Source organism: Cydia fagiglandana, chromosome 8 (genome assembly GCF_963556715.1).
Source record: "Cydia fagiglandana chromosome 8, ilCydFagi1.1, whole genome shotgun sequence".
NCBI classification, from domain to species: domain Eukaryota; kingdom Metazoa; phylum Arthropoda; class Insecta; order Lepidoptera; family Tortricidae; genus Cydia; species Cydia fagiglandana.
In genome coordinates, this window is record NC_085939.1 from 20936867 (window position 1) to 20958201 (window position 21335).

General features: G+C 41.8%; 1 protein-coding gene and 1 pseudogene across 1 annotated transcript in view; one reads left to right on the forward strand and one right to left on the reverse strand.

Moving 5' to 3' along the window:
* The window catches only part of LOC134666848 (protein O-mannosyl-transferase TMTC1-like), a 311630-nt gene that overhangs the window by 177078 nt on the left and 113217 nt on the right, over positions 1-21335 (reverse strand). The gene's annotated exons all lie outside the window — the stretch shown is intronic.
* Positions 1491-19365, forward strand: LOC134666836 (fatty acid synthase-like; annotated as a pseudogene).

Below are 21335 nucleotides of genomic sequence, written 5' to 3' on the forward strand. Positions count from 1 at the left end.
ATTTTTAACCCTCTACTGCCTCCTGGAACCACACGGCATCCATTTAGCCCTAAAACTTATTTATTTTATTGGCGCAATAAGTAGGAAACGTGCAAATTTAAATACATAAAACACCCTAAGTATATGACTATTTTTTGTGTAATAGAAACTCATTTATTGTACATATAGTAAGTGTTATAAAATGAATATAAAACTAAAATGAAGTACAATTAAAAACTAAAGCAAAAAAATTAAAAATTTCAGTTTACTCTGGTGGGAATAAAACCATTTTTTTTCTAAATATGACCCAACAACTTATCGACATAAAATGGAAGTTTAAGAGCTGGAATAAAATCTTTGTAAACGTATTTTAAGGCCACCCCGAGCAATGTGTCCACATAATAGACTAATATCCCTTCTTGTTTATGTAGGTGAAGTATTTGCATAAGTACTTACCTATTCTGCAATGTTTACGTAGAAATTTCATTAGTACCGATCACTTTTAATTTAATGTTTATGAATATGCAGCAGGGATTGTAAAATTGTTTATGTCAAGTAATTTATTTTATGCGTCTTTGGAAATTCTATACAACCTTTAACTTCAAGACGAGTTAGCTGTGTTACATCCTGTTACAATATAGATTTAAGGATATTGAGCAAAATTTATTTCTTTATTACTTAAGTTCGGTTATTTTTTTTTTATTACCATTGAGTTCGAGTAGATACCCATACTAGCGTTTTTGAGCGTCAGCGTCTCTCTAATTATTTTTAAGTATCTGTGTAGTTTTGTTTAAATTTGAAAGTTGAAATTCGTCACAGATCGTGAAAAATGCCGAGCGTAATAAACGGGCACGCTGACTCGGAGGTGGCCCTGACGGGGCTCTCGGGCCGCCTGCCCAAGTCGGAGAACATCGACGAGTTCGCGCGGAACTTGTTCGAGGGAGTAGACATGGTCACTGACGACGACCGACGATGGACACCGGGTGAGTCTCTTCTTTAATATGGGTCAAAAGACATCAACGAGCCTGTGGTTCATTTGGCACTTCGTTATGACCGAGCTCATGGGACGCTACCCGAATCAGGAAAACATCGACGAGTTCGCGCGGAACTTATATGAGGGAGTAGACATGGTCACTGATGATGACCGACGATGGACACCGGGTGAGTCTCTTCTTTAATATGGGTCAAAAGACATTAACGAGCCTGTGGTTCATTTGGCACTTCGTTATGTCTGAGCTCATGGGCCGCTACCCGAATCCGGAGTTATCGACTATTTCGCACGGAACTTGGTTACCTACTAATTACAACCGCCGGGTGAGTTTCTTCAAAAAATGAAAGGAGTCTTTTGAGCCTAAATTTCAAGAACTTGACTCGTTTTTACGAGCCTCGGCGGTTAAAAATCCACCGAGTCTTAAGGCCCGAATCGAGTCCTTTATTGAGTAAGCGCAAATCAAACTTTTTTCCTTTAATATAAAAAAAAATGTGGAATTCTGCCTTTAGGATAGACGAAATGGTAAACCAAATTACGTTCCAGGGATGCATGGATTACCGTCACGGCTGGGCAAGTTAAAAGACCTCAAGCACTTCGACGCAGCGTACTTCAACCTATTTGAAAAACAAGCTGATGTTATGGACCCGGGCATGCGAATTCTATTGGAATGAGGCAATTATCGATGCTGGGTATAACCCTACTGAGCTGCGAGAGACAAGAACTGGTGTTTATGTAGGCGTTGGACACTTCGAAACTTACAAAGCATGGGGGGCGCTGTACAACAAATCCAATGGCTACACAATGACTGGCGGCCTTGGCTATGCTTGGCTTGGCTTGGGGGTATGTTCTCCAACCGCGTGTCATATGCCTTTGACTTGCGAGGTCCATCGCTCGCTATAGATGTCGCCTGTGCAAGCTCTACTTACGCTCTTGCACAGGCAGTTAATGATATTAAAGCAGGCCGTTGCGATGCCGCTGTAGTCGCTGGTGTGAACATCTGCCTTGATCCGTCAACGTCGCTAAACTTTTTAAATCTGAACATGCTGGCGAACGACGGTCGTTGTGCGTCTTTCGACGAAAGCGGGCAAGGTTATGTACGCTCTGAGGCAGTCGTCGCTGTGTTACTCCAGCGCAGAAATGTCGCGAGGCGTGTGTACTGCACAGTGCATGCAGCGAGAGTTAATAATGATGGATACAAGCCGGAAGGCCTTACATACCCGTCTGGTGAGATGCAAGGACGAATATCTAAAGAAACTTACGATGAAACAGGCTTGAGGCCGCAAGATGTCGCCTATTTTGAAGCACACGGAACCGGCACTAAAGTGAGTCTTATTTGTAAGGTCAATGTGTAGAAGAACATCCATCAGTACCCCTAGTGTAAATTTCATTCGTTAGCGTGACGTGTCATACGTGTTAGAGTTTAGTGTCATTTTCTATGGGATTTTCAGTTTCCAAAACGTTCCGCTTGGCTCGTTGTTCAAAATCCTATACAGAAATAGCCATAACACAAAAGCGAACGCTCGTCGTTTCGCTATGGAATGAAATTTACACTATATTAGGGGTTCTGGTATTAAGACTGTCTACAAGATCTTTCATTGCTTCTAACTCTTGCGCTTACACATACTCCACTTACAGGTCGGTTTATATTTTATATAAATTACCTAGTAACATACTATATCTCTAAAATATTAAATGACATCCAAAAATAAACCATTTTTCCTTCTGTATAATCCTATCTGAATAATAGGGTATAGTAGGTATGTAATTGTGATGATTACTTTTAATTACATAGTGATACTGATTATTAGATCATTGGTAACAATAATTATGTTGGCCAATTCCAACAATAGAATTAAATCGATTAAAATAGTTAAATAATTAGGTATTACCTATCTCTAATTGGTACAGTCGCCATCAGATATATCGGAGCGGGCGAGGTGATCAAAATATCTGAACATGCAAAGTTTGTGTAAAGTGTTACTTGTCACTTTTTGACATCTATCAATAAGGATATTTAGACTACGTCCCATAGCAGCAACATCACCATCAAAAAGGCCTTTTACAGTATGTAACAATAAAAACTTGTTTTTTTTTTAATTAATATTATCTCTGAAACTAGGCGAATCTCAAAAAAAGTTTAACATATTTAGTATATTTTTGTCTCTAAATATGATCAGAAATACGCTGTTAAAATTATTCGGTTTCCTCGTGGTACACCGTGTAGAGGCGTATTCCGATATTTGTGAGCACCTTAGCCGCTCCGATATATATGATGCCGACTGTACAATAGGTGTTAAATGAGGAAGAAGGTAAAAATTACATAAAAAGTATGAATATTCGATTTGATCTACTATCTATTGAAACGGCATGATTAAAGTGATTACTGCCAACTATTTTCTCATGCTCGACTACTTTTTAGTTGAATAATTATTAAAAGTACTTTTTATCATCATACTGCTAATTCGAACGTACCTACACTGACATAAGAATGATATTTGAATCACGTTATTAGTTATCCTGCGTCTCGCCTGCAGCAATACATGTTGTACACACAAGTACGAGCGAAATGCAAGATAACTAAATAGCATGATGCTAACATTCTGATATCAGTGTGCATACGAATTGGCCTGAAAGTAATCATCAACATACCAAAGAAGGCACTTATCCTGCATTACGATACAGAGGCCAATACAAACTTCATTTTCACATCAAAATTATATCTAAATGATGGGTCCCTTCAAACTTAAATAGGTAACACTTTTTTACTTCAACTTCAACATTTATTCAGCAATAGGTCACAAGGGCACTTTTACACGTCAACATTGAATTTACATACAAGCAAAAAATAAAAATAATACATCAACAGTTATAAAATACCAAAAACTGCCACTACCAACTACTAACGTACCGTAAAATGGGGTGTGTTGGGTGAAATTTAACTTTCAAACCTCGATAAAATTTTATATTTACGTGTGAAAACTGAATGGTGTATATAATAAGTGGTTCGGACGTTTTTATTTTATTTTGGGTAGTTCAATTTCATAACTTTGACGATAAAGAGGAAAACCCACCTCACCCCGTAGTGTATTTGGGGTGAGAGGGTTTTTCATACAAAGGTGATTTTGGAAGATTGTTGGATCGATTTTTTTTTATTATGCGTATTACTATAGCCCCATTTTAAATTGGAATACATTATTTTTGTAGCAGTAGCCTTAAAATCGCTTCTCACCCCCCTCTCAAACCTTCTCTCCCCATTCATCACCCAACTCTCCCCATTCATAATCCTACTCTCCCCGCGAAACCTACTCACCCCGTTTTACGGTAACTAACGTAGCTAAAACGTATAACAATTACGTGGAGATGTATATGGTCCCTTAATGTTGAATTACATAAATAACTATAATAATAATATGAAAAAAATCAGATACAAAAACACAACAAAATATATATTTAGAGATGTAAATGTCTCCAAGTTTTTTCTTTATTTAAATTTCAGGCAGGCGACCCGCAAGAGTTGAACGCAATAGTCGAGCTATTCTGCAAGAAGCGAGCATCCCCGCTACTGATGGGGTCACTTAAATCCAACATGGGGCACGCAGAATGGGCCTCGGGACTCTGTTCCATCGCTAAAGTGGTGATAGCCATGGAGCGAGGAGAGATCCCTGGGAACCTGCACTATCAGAACCCTAATACTGACATCCCGGCACTCAACGATGGCCGGATACAGGTACAGCAACTAATAATCCCCTCATTCATAAATGTTTACTAAAGTTGAAAAGCCGATAATCCGACGACGACGAATCCGATGTCCGACGTGTTGGTATGATGGAAGGGAACAAACGATTATTATCGGCTTGTCAACTTTAGTAAACGTTTCTGAATAAGGGGGTAAAAGTGTTTAGCAATGTTCTTTTTGTTGCTTTTATCGCTGACTGTATTTTTTTTACTAACCACAACTGGGTCAAATCAAGGGTCAGCTAAAACTTGCATTGTGAAATACCTAATAGTTAAAAGCATAAATTACCTACATTAAATTCACGTGACAAAAACAATGTTCATGCGTGGGTAAATTCGTACATATACGAATGCATACATTTACATAATTATTTATGTTAAGTCAATTTAATTACCTACCGTCTAGACTATGCTGAATAGTTGCAGAATGTATTACTATAGTAATCAATTCTACAAGTACTGGTACAATATCTGGAAGACCGAGCTTTGCTCGGAAAACTTTAATATTATATAAAAATTCAAAAATGCGCGTTTTCTCAGAGATAAGACCTAGCTAGATCGATTTTTCACCCTCGAAAACCCCATATAGCAAATTTTATCAAAATCGTTAAAGCCGTTTCCCCGACATATACATATATGTCGGATACCGACGGTCTTAAAGGCGGTGGGCGCGTGGGGGCAGCATCTAGATGTATTACTTCACAGCTAAATCAGTATGCTATCATTTCTACCAGTGCATGAAATAAACATTCGGACTCGTTAACCATACTAGTGCCTACTATCTTTCAGTACTAAATGTTTAAAAGAACTAATTGCCATTTATAACTCGAGGGAGCGATATGAAAGTAAGAAGAAACCGTTTAAATCTTTATTCAAGTCAAACTAGGCCGGCTACAACCCTAGACATCTGACCTAAGAAGATTTAGTCCTATATGGGACCGGCAACAAAGTCAGAGGGACAAATCTTTTCAAAACAAGTTAAAACAACACATAACACATCCTTTCTTTATTTCACAAAAGTAAAAGCTTCTAATGAAACATAAGAAATCAAAATAACACTTGAAATAAAACACTTAGCTAAATGGTTAAAGAACGCTAGATTCTATAAGCTATCAGAATAATCCTTCAGGTATAAGCCTTCAGGAACGTAGCGAGTTAGGCACGAGGTTGGCTAACGAGTACGTCCGATCTCTAGCGCGGTCCGATCAAGAAGAACTACCAGCGGCGGAGCCACCCTGCTCCCGCTTCAAGTCAAGTTGGCAAACCTGCTCGACCAGTCTACCAACATACCGACAAAAATGCCACTCGTGCCTACGCTCACTCGAGAAAAACCTCTCGACGTTCCAAAGCCTTCTACCTGTCATCTTAGTTCAACAATACGCCAATAGATGGCGTTACTCTCTACGTGACTTTATTTCCACAATGCGCCAATAGACGGCGTTACTCTCTACACAACTTTATTTATTTTGTTACAACCAAATAATACGTAGCTCAACATTGCTAATCGATTTTATACAGGCGTCTAAAATAAAGAACTATAACGCTGCAATACGTCTTTCTGGTGTCAGGCTCCGACACGGCCATCCTGCGCTACACACGTCCTCGTGTGTGGGTGTATGCATTTGATTCTGTAACAAAATACTCAGCACAGTATCTCATCGCTCGGTCATTCCTGACCAACAATTTGGGTCTCACTCAAATTACTATCAAAATCAAACTTTATTACCAATCCAACCAAAAAAATGATTGTTCAAAATTACTTTAACAATCCTCAATTCTCTATTCAAAAATAGTCCATCGAGCAACGACTTGATAAAAATAATCAGTAATCATCGCCGCTATCTAGCGGATACACTCCAATAATCATCGCCTCCATCTGGCGGATACTCTCAAATTTATGTGAAAACAGAACAATCTCAAACATCAAAAACACAAATCACAACAGCTCTAATTCATTGCTCGACAGTATCACTACTATTGTCATCAATATCAATTTACGGGAAAATTATCTGGTATAAAAAAAAATCTTTGGTCATATGTGATAATAATCATTATAGGACATCTCAAAATAAATAGCACACTGACTTAATAATGCCAATTTTACTCATATGAACACAGTACATCAACGGGAATTCATTTTTAACAAAACAACACCAGTCCTTCGGTGCATTGCCAGTCCTTCGGCAGATACCAGACCCTCGTCAGAAGTAACCATCTCAGCCGCGTAAGTGCTACTCCTCGCAAAGAGCATTCTGCACATAAAAAGCAGACCACTTGCACCTCTTACATGCTCCGGCACTTCTGATGCGGTCACTAAACAATACCCAGTCCATCTAAAGCAAAACAGTAGTGCCCAGTCCATCGGGCGTGCCTTCAGTCCATCGAAAGCAAAGCAGTAGTGCCCAGTCCATCGGGCGTGCCTTCAGTCCATCGAAAGCAAAGCAGTAGTGCCCAGTCCATCGGGCGTGCCTTCAGTCCATCGAAAGTAAAATCTTTCAGTCCGTCGAAAGCAAAACCATGTTAAGAGTGAATTCCAAAAAGAAAATAAAAACAGGCTTTTAAATCATGTTACTCAGAACTATTGGTACTATCAGCGTCAACTGATCAACTGTAACTGAACATTACTGATCAAAATCACTAATGATAGCTTTCTACTTTAGCTTTAACAACAGAAACTCGCTCAAGACTTCTGTACAGAAGTAAAACATCTCAAAATAATCCCAACGAAATGGGAACTGCTCACCAGATTAATAAAGCATGATGCACGCGACCAACTCAAAGGTGGTGGTGGTGAAGTCCGACCCAAGCACGAAGGCTGATGCTTTCCGCCTTGCAGTTGCCGTTGCTGCGGCAGATGGCGAGATGCACGATGTAGTTTAACATAGCTGGGTGTTACTGAAATCATCATTTGCACGGTATCAGGTTTATCATGTAAGCAGGCTAAACTCAAAGGTTTATGAAATGCAATGTGACAGACACAAAAAACATGTTTCCAATGTATACGGGACTTCAAAAATCTCAGAATAAAATTTAAACTTCAATGAGTGCGTTTTATTTCATTCTATGAACAAACAAACACGTGTTCCAAAAATAAGTAACACGGTAAAATGGGCCAATACGAAAAATGACAGCTTATTAGTTACGTTCGACTGTTATGCTTCGCCATTACACTCAAAATAAAATTCACTAATAAACAATTAGAACGAAACCTGTCCTTTTATTTCCAAATCTCCAGAACAGACGATACTGCACAGCTGCTTCTGTGTCACAGGCGCAATGGTGTCTGTAAGTTGGCTCAGCTCGGGCTGCAGGACACTGTAACATTAATTTTCATATGCGTAGCTCATGTTTCCACCATATGCACGATTTGTGATCTATCGCGGCATTACGGGCAATAATTTGTAGCAATTTTAATAATTACTAAACGTTACATAGTAAGGATTACATAATCCTATGGATTGGCAAATCAGCAGGATCAATTTCTAACGGTGCATTGTATTTTTATGAAAAAAATATTTTTGAGGGTAGATGCACAAGTGAGCGATGAAATAATATCACGTCGCGACAGCCAATTTTTGGTTTTAATTAACAATATGGATTTCAAATCAAAATAATCCAAGATCCACTTAGATTTCAATGGATTATAAAAATTAATTGCATCTTCATAAAAAAAATCAATTATTGAGGGTAGATTCACAAATGAGCGATAAAATAATATCACGTCGTAATAGCCGATATTGGATTGTAATTAACAAGATGGATTTCACATCAAAATAACTCAAGATCACTTAGATTTAAATGGATTACAAAAATCAATTGTATTTTCATGAAAAATCAATTATTGAGAGTAGATTCGCACGTAAGCGATGAAATAATATCACGTCGTGATAGCCGATAGTTGGTTTTAATTAACAGTATGGATTTCAAATCAAAATGACTCAAAATCGCTTCGATTTAAATGGATTATAAAAATTAATTACAAAGAAACGTAACGATCCCAAAGATGACGTCACGTCACAACCGTTATGCTCGACTGCCTCAATCAAAATTCACAATTTCACAATAATTCTCACCAAATAACAATGAATTGCACTCACCTTTCAATAAAGGTTAGACACGTGAGCTTACCATTACCACGTGTCCAGGTTATGGAATGTAGGTCACCAGAAATACACCACGCTCCCAGGTGGCTGTGTGAGCAATACATGATACCTTAACATCCCACTTGCTGATGTCGGATACCGACGGTCTTAAAGGCGGTGGGCGCGTGGGGGCAGCATCTAGATGTATTACTTCACAGCTAAATCAGTATGCTATCATTTCTACCAGTGCATGAAATAAACATTCGGACTCGTTAACCATACTAGTGCCTACTATCTTTCAGTACTAAATGTTTAAAAGAACTAATTGCCATTTATAACTCGAGGGAGCGATATGAAAGTAAGAAGAAACCGTTTAAATCTTTATTCAAGTCAAACTAGGCCGGCTACAACCCTAGACATCTGACCTAAGAAGATTTAGTCCTATATGGGACCGGCAACAAAGTCAGAGGGACAAATCTTTTCAAAACAAGTTAAAACAACACATAACACATCCTTTCTTTATTTCACAAAAGTAAAAGCTTCTAATGAAACATAAGAAATCAAAATAACACTTGAAATAAAACACTTAGCTAAATGGTTAAAGAACGCTAGATTCTATAAGCTATCAGAATAATCCTTCAGGTATAAGCCTTCAGGAACGTAGCGAGTTAGGCACGAGGTTGGCTAACGAGTACGTCCGATCTCTAGCGCGGTCCGATCAAGAAGAACTACCAGCGGCGGAGCCACCCTGCTCCCGCTTCAAGTCAAGTTGGCAAACCTGCTCGACCAGTCTACCAACATACCGACAAAAATGCCACTCGTGCCTACGCTCACTCGAGAAAAACCTCTCGACGTTCCAAAGCCTTCTACCTGTCATCTTAGTTCAACAATACGCCAATAGATGGCGTTACTCTCTACGTGACTTTATTTCCACAATGCGCCAATAGACGGCGTTACTCTCTACACAACTTTATTTATTTTGTTACAACCAAATAATACGTAGCTCAACATTGCTAATCGATTTTATACAGGCGTCTAAAATAAAGAACTATAACGCTGCAATACGTCTTTCTGGTGTCAGGCTCCGACATATATATATAAATAACTATATATAGGTACAAGAATTGCTCGTTTAAAGGTATTTAGATAGATAAGATAATAATTATGAATCATAAGTTATTGAATAATTGGTCCAAATAAGCAAAACAAAGTACTGGCCCCTGTTTCACCAACGTGACAGGTGCGACGAATTGTAAAATCACTGTTGCTGACGTCACAGGCATCCATGAACTACGGTTACCGCTTACCATCGGGCGGGCCGTATTCCTGTTTGCCACCATCATTGTATTATTAAAAAATACTTTATGATATCGGAAAAAAACAAATCTTTCTCTTGCTAAGTTTATGACAATTGTCACAAGAAACACTACAATTGTCACGAAATTCCGACATATAACTCATTACCTGTCAAGAATTACCTACAATTCTTCTAAATCTTTGACAATTGTCAGAAACTTCGCAGGAGAAATATCTGTTTTTTTCCGATATAATAAAGTTTTTTAAATAATACAATGATGATGGCAAACAGGAATACGGCCCGCCCGATGGTAAGTGGTAATCGTAGCCCATGGATGCCTGTGACGTCAGCAATAGTGATTTTACAATTCGTCGCACCTGTCACCGATGTGAAATTGGGGCCTGGTCATACTAAAGCCGTGATTTATGAAAGTCTCGTCCGAGATAGTGGGTTTTTGATTGTTTCTTTATTTCTGAGCATTGTGGTGTCATTTGCAGATGTATCGATCATGCCAAATACATAACTAATGTAGTTATCAGCTTTTGTGTTGCTTTTAGGTTGTAGACAGGAACACGCCATGGCAGGGTGGAGTGGTATCAGTAAATTCCTCCGGCTTCGGCGGCGCCAACGCCCATGTGATCCTCGAAGGAGGTCGCGGGGACCGACCCGCACCCGCCCAGTACGCTGTCCCCCGTCTTATCCTTGCTTCAGGCCGTACAGATGTTGCTGTCGAGAAACTCCTCAAACTAGCCACTGAGAACCCTCAGGATGGGGAGTTACATGCTTTGATAGACGCAGTTCACGCTCACCCGATCCCTAACCATCCGCGCCGTGGTTACACCATCCTGAGTGCTGCTGCCCCTATAATAGAGGTGCTGGATAGTGACGAGCAACGCCCGATCTGGTTTGCGTTTAGTGGAATGGGCTCACAATGGGCGGGAATGGCGCGTGAGCTTCTCCGGTTACCAGTATTCGCTTCAAGCATTGCGCGTTCAGCGGCAGCTCTCAAACCATACATGGATCTTAAGCATGTTATATCGGAAGCGTCGCCTGAAGAGTTTGGAAATTTGATAAACTGTGCAGTGTCTATCGTAGCCGTGCAGGTGGCGCTGGTAGATGTGCTTAGTGACCTTGGAATTCATCCGGATGGCATCATTGGACATTCTCTGGGAGAAACCGGTCAGTTGCACACGTGAATGTTAATTTTGAAACTGTATTAAGCCCAGAATAAATTTAAAAGTGGAAAAATTACTGTCTTGGGTGAGACTTGAACTCACGACCCCTGGATCGATACTCCAGTGCTCTGCCATCTGAGCCACCAAGACCTCATCCATAGCCAGCAAATCTTTCCACCATATTATAGGTCACTATATTATATGTCTAAGCTCATAGCATCGTTCGCAGACGTTTCTGCTTGTTAAAAAAAAATCTGTATTAAGCCCGACTATCAGAAAGGGTTATGATTTTAACCATATTATACTGGTATAGCCCTTTTGATCTTTTGACTTTTGACATTTTTCGTGCATTCCAAAACTCTGTTCTTATGTACTTTTTATAGGTTGCGGCTACATGGATGGAACTTTAACGGCGGAGCAAACTGTACTAGCCACATACTGGCGCGCGCATTGTACCTTAGAGGCAAAGCTACCTAAGCCCTATACGGGTGCGATGGCGGCCGTTGGACTGTCCTGGGAAGAGACCGCGAAGCGATGTCCCGAGGACATTGATCTTGCATGTCACAACGGCCCTGAAAACGTTACGGTAGGAAATCATACTAGTGCGACGCTGCAAAACCATACTGAGACGGTCACTGCAAGAAGGATGCCGCGGTCGTTGGTTGGGAAGAGGCCGCGAGACTATGCCCAGATAGATAGACAGAATACTTTTTATTGGAACGCACCAGTGAAAGATACAGCTAAACAATTGATTAATGGCGGATAGAGGCAGGCACCAGGTGGTCTTATCGCTAATGAGCTATCTCTTCCACACAACGTTTGGGTAGGGGAAGCAAAACAATTCATAATTCAATACATGTAATTGATGATTTTTTTAGACAAAATTGCTTAACTTAGTTTCTTGCATCGGTTTTTTTTCAATTCAGGTCCTTATTAGCCAGTAGTATTTTATTAAAATAACGTTATCTAACAGATCTCAGGTCCAAAAGCAGCCGTGGAGAAATTCGTACAGCAGCTAGCAGCAGATGACGTATTCGTACGAATGGTAGAATCCACCGGTGTGGCCTTCCACAGCAGAAGCGTCGCCAGTTTCGCTCCACAGTTGAGAAAACGTTTGCAGGAGATCATACCTCGTCCAAAGCCAAGGAGCTCTCGTTGGTTGTCTTCGTCCATACCGCAGGACAAGTGGGACTCTGACTTGGGTAAGAAACAAATTGGTTTTCTGTAAAATTGATAATCTGTTCCTCAGCAATTTGCTGAAGGTCGGGTCCGTTTTGAGAACCTAATGTCCACCTTCCACTGTAAACTAAACGGGCTCCGTTCGCAGTCCGCTTAAGGGTCACCCAAACCTAAACGCCGTCCTACGACTAAACTTACGCTCTCATTCATAAAATGACGAGCCAGGCAGGCAGTTAGCAAACAAATTCTTTCAGGAAAATAATTATTGTTTGCATGATTATCATAATGTTTGACGGATCAGGTTACACTGGTCTTAGTTTCCATAATTTACAATCGACCCGTTAAAAAATTGTGATTTAAAACACGAAACGCAAAAGTTTAAATAAAAAAAGTTGGAGTACCATTACCCACTACCCAGTGGGGAGAGCAAAATTTTACAGAACGTAAAACTGTTTTACAGCTCGCTTCAGTGGCGCAGACTACATCGTGAACAACCAGCTCTCCCCCGTTCGCTTCGCCAGCGTCCTTCAGCTTGTCCCCCCTCGAGCGATACTGGTCGAAATCGCGCCACACGCGCTACTGCAAGCGGTGCTGAAACGAGCGCTACCCGAGGCGGTACATGTGCCGCTTATGAGGAAAGAGGTCCCTGATGCGCTGGTACATTTGCTGGCTGCTGTAGGGAAAATATATGCCGCGGGAGAGCAGCCCCAGGTAACTAGAGTTGTGTCTCTCTCGAGAACGTTCTCTATTTCGTATGGAAAATGTTCACGCACAAAAATATTTCCCGTAATAAACGGAAAACGCTTCTTCTTTTACCCTTAATGTCAAATTCACCCCTACTAAGATGAAAAAATAATGCAGTGTCAAAGTTTAAAATCTATCTACCTAACATTTCCATTCGTTCCTTTTCTTAAATTCAAAATAGTTCTGTAAATAGGCATCAAGTGCTCTTTTCGCACCTGGGAGGTGCGTTTGGGATTTTTACTTTAAAATCATGAAGTTACAGAATATTTCCCTCCTATTTCGGACTTTTAGACGCACGGCCGGTTTCCATCCTTACTTGGTAGATATTCCGCCAATTCGCACTAAGCGCTTTGCTTCTACTTTCCTTATGCGCACTGCCAAGGAATGGAATTCCTTGCCGGCGTCTATATTTCCGTGCTCTTATAACCCGGCAACCTTCAAATCAAGAGTGAACAGGCACCTTCTGGGCGAGCTCGCTCCATCGTAGGCCACGTCTACGCCTCGGCTAGTCTGTGGCCATGAGTAAACCCATGCATAATAAAAAAAAAAAAAAAAAAAAGGTATCCCGTCTCTACCCTGCTATATCCTGGCCCGTATCCCGCGGCACACGGCACACCCGGACTGGCTTCCCACATCAGTTGGGACCACTCCACCGAATGGAGCGTCGTCGATCCCACCACTGCGGCCCGTACTGGCGAGAACATAATCGAATATGACCTGACGAAGCCTGAGGACGAGTTTATTGCTGGACACGATATTGAAGGCAGGGTTCTCTTCCCTGCTACTGGATATCTTGTGAGTGTGGCTTTATATACGGATCAAATGGCAATAGAGAGGACCGTAAATGCTTATGACATGTGTTCAGCAAAAATGATTAGTTTGGCCGATGCTGTATTTTGGCTGAACCATGCTCCTAATTTTAAAATTACATTATTTAAAAATGGTGGCCCTTTTGCTTTTGCAACAAGATTTGCAAATAAATGTGGACGATAGTATAATTCTTAACCCTAAGAGTGACATTCCATTTCCAACTGCAGCTGCGATACTGTTCATTTTACTATGGAAATTGACAATGACAGCGACGCGTTTCTATAGTAAAATGAACAGTATTGCAGCTGCAGTTGGAAATGGAATGTCACTTTTAAGGTCTTCGTTGTAATTCGTTTGATCCGTACTGAACACGATACCTATAGAACTTGTTCTTTGCAAACGAGATTCAATAACTAATTTCTGTTATACAGACGCTGATATGGCGCACGATAGCGAAGATTAATAATCAAGATATCGAGCAGTCAGCAGTTGTACTTGAGAAAGTAAACATCCGACGCGCAACCATCATGTCTCGCGAAGCACCTGTGCGTTTCCTTGTTTCACTCCTAGATGGCACTGGACAGTTCCAAATCAGCGAAGGCGGTGAAGTGGTAGTCACTGGTACAGCACGGCTTACTTCTAACGCTTCGGCTGAACGCTTATCGCCTTCTTTTTTAGCGGAGGCCGAAGATCAGGTAGTTTTACAGGAACCTTCCCTAAACCCCGAAGATGTTTATAAAGAATTGAGCCTCCGTGGTTATAAGTATAAAGGAATATTCCAGGGAATTAAGAGCTCTGATTTACGTGGGCTTAAAGGTTTGCTCAATTGGGAAGGAAATTGGATATCATTTATGGATACAGCGTTACAGTTTGGCCTCATCGGGGCGGATACGCGTGATTTATATTTGCCAGCTCGTATAGAGAGAGTAGTTATTGACCCTGCAGCGCAGCGTAAAGAAGCTGCCTTGGCTACAAACGGAGCTTTACCTGTCAAACATTATCCTAGTATAGGAGTGTGATTGTGGCTGGTGGTGTAGAATTCAAAGGTTTGATAACTACGCTGGCACCGCGTCGTATTAATATACAAGCACCGTCCAAGCTCGAAAAATTTGTGTTTCTACCTCTGAATGGTGTATTTGTGGACAAAAGGCTACCACTGACTGCTTCAGTACAGTTGGTGATTGAGAATTTTGGAGTGCAGCAGTTTAAAATTGCGGAAGTGGCGTTAAAACGGCCTGTAGAAGCGCTAATGTTGCCTCAAGCGGTGCAAGGTAACAAAAAACCTCAATATCTACCTACTTGGTTTATTTTCCAGTTTAATTAAAACATCACAAGCATCACCTTAAACAAATAATTTCAATAAACAAAAACTAACGCATTGCTGAGACAAACCGTGGACAAATTTAAAAATTTCGTTAGTCATAGCTTTCCGGGGGGGATCTCTCGATAAATTGTTAAGTAAAATGTGTAAGGAAACCTTGTGAAGAGCAGTTGTCCTCATGCTTGGCTTTCATGAAGGTGCATCAATAATACATCTCCCTTAATAATTTTACGAGTTATGCTCGGGAAGAATCCTAATTTACTTATATTGTAATTGTTACTAACATCGTACGTTAACAGATTTTCAAGGAGAGCCAGTAGTGCGCGTGAGTGCCATGCTAGCAGCCGGTACCGACGCGCCAAAGTACAGTACTATTGTGAATTCACAGGGAGTTAGGGTGAGTTATCTCTTATTAACGAACTTTACGCTGGACAGAAATCGGTGCAGGCAGATCTAACACTGACTATGATCCTCAGACATGAGAAACCGACTTCGGAAGAAATATTTAAGGGGTTCATAGCATCATTTTGTAAATAGGAACTGCTGATTTTAAATTAAAGTTAAGTTTCAAATACCACTATGAATAAGTGGTATATGAAACTGTTTTGTGCAGTCGGTTCTTCCATTGTTAACTGTTATTCCATTCAACACATTTATATATATATATATATATATATATATATATATAATTAGTATAATTACGATTCATAAGAACTTGTCGCTAGGCCTACATGAATAAAGTATATTTTGTGTTTAAGTTTGAGTTATATTAAATATATTATTGTTATTCTCTTAATTTTCTGAGTCATGTTTGGGGTTTGAATTTGAATTTTTGTAATACACAGGAAAAAAAACATCTGAATTTGTGGTTTAAGAAGAACATCAGGACTTAGAAGGTTAATGGAACAGCCAAAATAGTAACAGTTTTTAAAATTCCAGGTATCTGACAGAAAAGTGTCAGAGGGCGGGCTAGAGAAGGAATGTCATCTAGTGATGGGTGCCGACGTATTGTCACAGCCTGAACTGCTGGGTGCATTAGCCGCGGCAAGCCTTGGATTCGTATTGCTTGAGGAACAAGTGGACTTGTTTGACAAATGCGACAAAGAGCTAGCAAATGCTGGCCTATCACTGGTATTTTGACCACTAGTATCATCAATATTAACCGTACTTGTAGGTATAAATCAGTTCCGTTTGCGCTATAATAAAATTAGTGAAATATTCGATATTTACGCAGGTATCACGTACCCGCACCGGTTCACGCGAATTCATCCTTCTTCGACGCACCACAACTTTGCCTTCGTCGCGAATAATACTCGAAGCACGAGACGACGAATTCTCCTGGGTGGATCAACTAAAGGACGCTATGAAGCGCGTCCAAACTGAAGACTTGCGTGTATATGTGTGGTCACGAGATCACGGCTCAGGGGTGCTGGGTTTAGGGACGTGCTTGAGACGAGAGCCGGGTGGCGATAAAATACGCTTCTACTACATACCTGGAGCGCAGGATGTGTTCAACCCTGACGCGCAAGTGTATAAGGCGCAGGTGGAGAAAGATTTGACCTTCAATGTGCTGAAGGACGGCGTTTGGGGAACATTCCGTCACCTGCCGCTGGATGATGTTTCTGGCGCTCGCAAGCAGGTGAGATTTCCTTTCTTTAACGTTTGAATGTCCACAAATACGACTTTATAGTCCCGTTTATCTGCGTCATTTTATCAACAAGTTTTACCCACTTTTTATCTAAAAAAATGTTATTTTACGAGTTCACAATAGAAAAAAAATGCCCCAAGATTTTTATTATTCTGTTACCATTTTTAAATGGACGGAACAAACACTTTTGGAAATTTCAGGACATATCTCACTCTTCTGGATGATTATGACAGACATAACGTAAAACTTTCAAATAAAAATGTGATGTGCACAACTTTAAACAAAATGGCTCATCCAAACCTCTTATTTTATCTGCAGGTCGAGCATGCTTACGTAGACGCGATAACCCGAGGCGATCTATCCTCGCTCCGCTGGATCGAAAGCGACCTGCGTCACGCAGCGTTTACGCCGCGGCGTCCGCGCACAGACTTGTGCAGCGTTTACTACGCGTCACTGAACTTCAGAGATGTGATGAATGCTACTGGCAAGCTGTCGGCTATGGCGACCATCGGGACGGAAGCTATAATGGTACATTTATTTATTTAAACACATTGTACAAGGCATACATGCGTAGGACTACACGCTCTAACTAAATTCTCCATTATGTGGTGTCTGCGTAATCTATGTGCCTGTATGATTGTCCCAACTTTGATTAATGCCATTTACTTTTCAGGAAAATTCTATCCTTGGCTTAGAGTTCAGTGGCCTTTCTTCCACTGGAAAGCGCGTGATGGGGATAGTTACCCGTGGTTTGGCGACGTCAGTAATGGCCGAAACGGGCTTCCTATGGGAAGTGCCGAAACACTGGTCTTTGGAAGAAGCGGCGACCGTTCCTATAGCTTACGCGACGGCGTATTATGCGCTGGTCGTGCGTGGTCACATGCGAAGGGGTGAAGCAGTGTTAATACACGCCGGTGCAGGCGGCGTAGGGCAAGCGGCTATCACTGTAGCGCTTAACGTCGGCTGCACTGTTTTTACAACCGTGGGAACTCCAGCTAAACGCGCGTTTCTACGTGAGCGCTTTCCGCAACTCCTAAACGCTAATATCGGAAATTCACGTGACTGCTCTTTTGAACAACTAGTGCAGATTCGAACGCACGGACGCGGAGTTGATCTTGTTCTCAACTCGCTTGCTGGTGATCAGCTTCAAGCATCGCTCCGCTGTCTAGGAGAGCGTGGACGCTTCCTTGAAATTGGAAAAGTCGATCTGATAGCCAACTCAGCCGTTGGCTTAAGCTTGCTGCTTAAAAGCACTTCAGTGCAAGGCATCTTGCTAGATGCATTGTTCCCTTTGCCAGCTGATGACCCTGAAAAAGTGCAAGTGGTAAGATTGGTGGCCGAGGGCATAGCCGCTGGCGTTGTGCATCCGCTGCCCACCACTGTTTATGGAGAAGACCAACTCGAGCAGGCTTTCCGGTAAGATCCTCAACACTGAGTAATTACACGAACAAACGATGAACGATGATAAAGGATTTTATGGAATTCCGATTTGCTCCCCATGTGTAAAAAAAATTACGATTTCGGAAAAAACATCGAAATTTGGCTTTATACCTTGATAATCATTAAAACAGTGCTTACTCAAATGTATGTAGTAGAATATAGAGGTCAAATTGATAGCTCTTACTGGCGAGGGCATGGTTTTATGACTAGGGCATAGAGCTCATCTTCTATCATGGATCTTCGTTTGGTCCGTTATGAAAGCCCTTAATTACATTATATATTCCCTATCTCACCCCTTCTAATATTGTTTTGTCGCTCAGGTACATGGCTACAGGCAAGCACATCGGCAAGGTGCTGATTCGCGTGCATGATGAAGCGAACGTTGGACAGCCATCACGGCTGATACCCGCTTTGCCCCGGACCTACATGCATCCTGGAAAGAGCTACGTTCTCGTCGGTCAGTGCCAATTCTGCTGATTTATTATTATTGAATAATGGGCCTTTGTGATTGCCATATTGACCAGCAGCAGTAACCTATTACGGCGGCCCTTTAAAGTTAGTTAGGTACTAATGCCTGTTGAATGTAAGAATTTCCATATCCTTTGGGCTGTGTAATGTGCTGTGAATTACCCGTTTTTGCCAGGAAAAGTTCTATGTCTGATCTGATCATCATCTTAAGGATGACTCACGCTAGACCGGGCCGGAGCTTCCGGCGCTTCGTTTTCTATGGAAAGCGCCACGTGATCACCGATCAGCCGTCATAGAAAATGACATGTCGGACGCCTCGGCCTGGGCACAGCCCTGTCTAGCGTGAGTCATCCTTTATGTTCCTTCTGCAGGTGGTTTAGGAGGCTTCGGTTTGGAGCTAGGCGACTGGCTGGTCCGCCGTGGAGCGCGCACACTGCTGTTTAATTCGCGCAGCGGCGTACGGACTGGTTATCAGGCTTTATGTCTCCGCAGGTGAGCTGCTGGCTTAGAAATAACGTTATGTTGTATGCATATACGCTCATGGAAAGGTTGTTTATCGTGTTTAACGTGCCAACGCATGATAGAGGAGAGTTGTGGGACGAGAATCTTGAATAAGAGTTTTTTTTTCTAAAGTGGGACTTGGTGGGTCACGTCTGCCAAAATGATAAACACATGTCTTTTCTTTTACATTTGTTATGCCGATACAAAAGAAAAGTTGAGACTTAGTATCTGATCGTTTGTTTGCAGATGGTCTTCATTGGGTGTCCACATATTAGTTTCATCAAAAGACGCCACGACGGCGGCGGTTGCGCGCGCGCTCCTGGAGGAGGCGGCGGCGCTGGCGCCTGTTGGTGGCATTTTCAACCTTGCTGCTGTGTTGAGAGATGCGTTTTTCGAGAATCAGACCCCGGAAGCCTTCCAAGCTGTTGCTAAGCCTAAGATTGACGGTAGGTAGTCCGATAATCTAGCGTGTGATTTGTGAAATCACTTTGCTAGTTGCTTCGGCGCCTTCATACTCAAAGCGTCGCGCGTCGGGCGTAGCCCGACGTACGTGGCGCGCTGCACGCGGTCCAAAGCTAGGCGCCTTCGACTTTCTCATACTAAAATTCAGTTGGTTTTGAAAAACTTCCGCACTAACACTAATTATTTTTTGTTGGGTGTCTTAATGTAGGGAAGGTCAAAATAATTTACTCACTGGAACTATAAGGCCCACTTGCACCATCCCACTAACCCGGGGTCAAGCGGTTTAACCGTCAACCCAGTGTCAAATTGTACTGGTAACCATGGTAACTCTAGGTTTAACCGGCTAACCCCGAGTTAGTGGAATGGTGCAAGTGGGCCTAAGTGAATTTTGTAATAATGTGACTACACATTATAATGAGACTAGCTAATTCAATACCTACCTATTTTGCTAATCACAAATGTTTGTGTACTACTCCTTCTAACTTCTAACACTTTCTTGACACAGCGACCCGCGCTTTGGAAAAAGCCTCGCGGGAGCTAGCACCGGAACTCGATCATTTCGTCGTATTTTCCTCCGTGTCATGCGGCCGCGGCAACGTCGGCCAAACCAACTACGGTCTCGCAAACAGCGCCATGGAGCGCTTATGCGAGCAGCGGAGAGCTGACAAACTTCCTGGATTGGCGATTCAATGGGGGGCAGTTGGGGATGTAGGGCTAGTATCAGCGATGGCTGAAGATGCAATAGTCGGTGGTACCGCGCCGCAGGGTATAGAGTCGTGTCTGCAGACGCTGGATCTGCTGCTGGGACTGCCGTACGCGGTGGTGGCGTCGATGGTGCTGGCGGATGAACAGAGGCAGGAGAAGCCGGCCCAGGACTTGGCGCAAGCTGTTGCGAACGTTTTAGGTAACGAGGCTTGATGTATAATTTACAACTTTTATATCTTCGTGATAACGTTTTTCAACCACAATTTTGATGATGATGATTGGTGGAACACGTCTACCCGGGCGTGCCAAATACCGCTGGAGTGAAGTAGCCTTAAAAGAACCTGTTTGCCCTCGGAGTACCCAACTGGCGAGATCTGGCACAGAGTGGCGTTTTCTTGTGGATCCTAATTGGGTCACTGAGACAGTGACGTTAGTTAATGATGATTTACCATTTTCAGGCATCAGAGACGTGAAGAAAGTATCAGAATCGGCGACCCTAATCCAGCTTGGAATCGACTCTCTCATGGGTGCTGAAATAAAGCAGACATTGGAACGGAGCTACGACGTCGTATTGAGTGTACAAGAAGTGAGGGATCTTACGTTCGCGAAGCTGCGGAGTATGGCGGGCGATGCGCCTACGAAGTTGAAGCTTGATTACGTTAAGTTAGAATAGGTATAATATATTATAATATAATAGCTTTGCTGGTTGGAATTTTTACATGGGTAGCTTAATTTTTCTCCAATCTGTTTTTTATTGATTCCCCAATTCAAATCGATGCAATCCCGCTAAACTAGTGC